A 3,592-nucleotide genomic window follows, 5' to 3' on the forward strand; every position below is an offset into this window, starting at 1 on the left:
TAAAGGTCACCCTCATCATTACACATGCCCAGGCCATACCTTGTGCCACTTGCAGAATCTCTTCCACAATACCACAAAACCTTCTATAAGAGTGTCCTAGGTCTTTGCACATCCTCACCTTCCCTTACAATTGGCACAAAGAACATATGGAAGGATATGAAGCCCCTCACTGCCTGGCAGATTCTTCTTGTCTCCATACACTTCATGGTTTATGCCTTTTCAGCAATCTCTGGTGGAAACACCACTGGACATAAAAACTGAGTTCTTAAGAGCTTTGTGACATAAAGGCATGACAGCTCTCACCCCAGTCCACATGGATTTTGAAGTTCGAGAGAATGAGAGCAAATGCCAAAGCACAAGCGCACCTCATATTATCAACTGGATGGGAGAACTTGTGCCACAGAGAACCAGAGCTGGGGTGCTCTGCAGGGTTTTGTGTGTACATCACAGACATCAGAACGAGCCACCTGTGACAACAGGACATGTAACTTCTACCAAGGGTAGATTTTCAAGTGCACAGGTATGGGAAGTTGAATGCACAAAAATGACATCCACAGTATCATGTGCCCTTAAATAATTAGCCTGAGGAGGACCAAGGAACCATCATGGAAAGATCAATGGCTGTGGAAGATACTATAGATGCCCACCACTATACAGGGATAGGACGTTGAAGTGCTATCTTCCTAGAAAATGTTGTCCAAAATAGGAATCAAAAAGTTCTTTGGGAAATAGTCAGCAGCCTGCACACCACACCCGTTTTACTGATGCCTTGTCTACCTCAGGCAGGCAGCAGCACCAGGGACTGTCTTTGGTGGAAAATATTCATAACCTCAAAGGACATGATGGGCATTAAACTACCATGGAATTAACTCAATACCCAGAAGGCCTTCAACTCCATACCCTTAGGATCCCAGGAATGGATCTTAGGAAGGAAAACTGTGCTCATCCTGCCTCGTAATTTTCTTTAGGCATCCTCCATTCCCACTCTGGGACGTGTTCTCAAGACAGGAACGTCATCTCATATTCTTGTCTTCTTATGGCATGGCCCATGGTCTTCCCAAGGATTTCCAGTTCCCACAGACTGGAAGGTCCCACTTCATATTGTGACATGATCAGGGCCTACTCAGTGCCACTGCCATGTTCACCTCACAATCTTCTCTGGGTTCCCCGATCTCAGATGGAAACATTACCCACTTTGGAGAATACTATTTATAGAGGTGATGTCAGGACAACTCTAAAGGCAATGGCCACTGACTGCATGCTGTGAAATACCAACCCAAATGCTGAAAAATTCATCAGTGCCAACAATGATACCTACAGCACAGGAAAATGTGGTGTTGGGTATGGGTTGAATTTTGGGGGTTGTAGGGTTTTTTCTTTGGAAAAGAGGATTTCCAGGGGTTCTTTAAGGTTGTGGCTGTTGATGCAAATATTAACATAACATGAAAACAGGACAGTGTATGGTCATGCCATCTCACTGGACAATCCACCTGCAATCCACTTCAGAAAGGCAAGACAAGATAAACAAAACATATACTTCAGGTCATGGTCCTCTGCCTACATACTTGCTACTGGTGAGTAAAAACATACTTGGAGAAAGAACATAGGAAAAGTGTTCAAGGACTTCCCTGATTTCATAATGACTGTGGTGAGCCAACCAATTACACCACGAGGAGAGAGAACAGTGAAGTCACAACTGTCATCTTGCGTGACATCTCTCATGGAGGAGAGTTAAAGAGGAGGACAGAGTTCTTCATAAGAAACATTAACAGCATGATCAGCAGGCAGCAACAGTAACAGCACAGTAAATAGTACCTAGAGGACTGTCTCATGACATGGTCCGTGGTATTCCCAAGGACCTCCAATTCCATCAGACAAATCTCACTTCTCAAGGTCAGCCTTAGTATCAGAAATGGCCAGGGCCTGCAGTGCCACAGCCACATTCACCTCTGCAACATGTCACTGTCTCCTTTACCTCCACAGGGCTCACTGCAGCTTTTGCAGACCATTGCCAGCAATGAGAGCACCATAAAAAAAATACAGATGGTATCATACAGACCATGTCCAGCACTCTACTCTTTCTAAAGGTGATGTCAGAATAACTCCAAATGGCAATGGCATTGATTTCACGTCATGATAGAAGAACTCAATCATTGAAAAGCACCCCAGTGTAAAGGATTATATTGTTTCTGTAGGAGAATCCATGTTTCAGGTTTTGTTATCAGGGATTTTGATGCTTGCTTGCTTGGTTGAGTTTATTCTTTATTGGTAACTTTCCAGGGCTTTTGAAAGACATGGCTCCTCATACAAATATGCCAAAAATCTCATAACAAGCCAGTGTATGGCTCCTCATACAAATATGCCAAAAATCTCATAACAAGCCAGTGTACGTCACGGCAATTCTCTGGCCACGAATGCAAGTCTACAACTGTTTTCATCAATGAGAACACCAAAAAACCCATACACTGTATTCAGCAGACTCCCTGACGTTGACCTTTCATGTTTTCTAATGCTTCAGCTACACTGGATGGAAATCTTACACACCTGGCAGTTCTGTTACTCACCTGAAATATTAGACATCTATTTATAGATGTGGTGTCAGGATATCTCTAATGACAATAGGCAATGATTTCATGCTCTGAGACAATAATCCAAATACTGGCGATCACAGCACAGTAAGGGAAAACATCTATACAGATGTATTTATGTGGTATTTAAGAGATTGTTTCTGGGTAATTCATGACTATGTCAATGCTGATACAAATATTGAAAGAACATCATAACACGCCAGTGTCAATTTCCAGCCATGAATGGAAGAAAACAGAGTAATTTGTGGGGCACGGGGATGTGGGGAAAAAATTCCTTTCTTACACTAACTTTGAATCAACAGCCTCTGCATGAACGGTTTATACTACTATCTAGAGAAGCAACATGCTAGGAAAAGAACATTGGGAAAAGTCCAATAAAGCCTTCCCAAGTATCATATTCAGTCTGCTGGAAGAATCAACAGGGAAAAAAACTACACCATGGAGAGAGAAAACCTTGAAGCCTCAATTGTCACCTTTCATCATGTCACTTTCAGAGGAGAGGAAGAGCACCCACTTTTCGACAATGCTGATACCAGCACGGTCAGCAATCAGCAAAGGCAGTTAAGTGCTGCATAGTGCCTGGGGGACTGTCTCCACTACAGCCTGCGTGTCTTCACCTCCTTCAGCAAGCTCAGGTTAATATGCTACACAACAGCAAGCAAAAGCGTGGTCTGCAGAGCTGACATCTCGGAAAACCTATTATCACCATAAATAGTGATTTCTTTCTACGGGAGAGCAAACATAGTAGAGAACAAGTCGCATTCGGGGCAGCAAACCTAAGCTACGGTCCGATAACAGCAGCGGGATGAAGACATTTCCCCAACTCAGTAAAAACTGAGGGGCTCCGTCAAGGACGCGGCGGCAGATACAAATGTGCCGTTCAGATTTTTAAGACTCAGCCAAGATTACACGGCCCTCAGGCCGTGGGGGCGGAGCCCAGCTACAACCAGCTAAACCCAGCTACAACCCAGGGGGCGGGAGAGACTTGGCAGAGGGGGAAGAGA

Source organism: Corvus brachyrhynchos, unplaced genomic scaffold (assembly GCF_000691975.1).
Source record: "Corvus brachyrhynchos isolate BGI_N302 unplaced genomic scaffold, ASM69197v1 scaffold4448, whole genome shotgun sequence".
In the NCBI taxonomy this organism is placed as follows: domain Eukaryota; kingdom Metazoa; phylum Chordata; class Aves; order Passeriformes; family Corvidae; genus Corvus; species Corvus brachyrhynchos.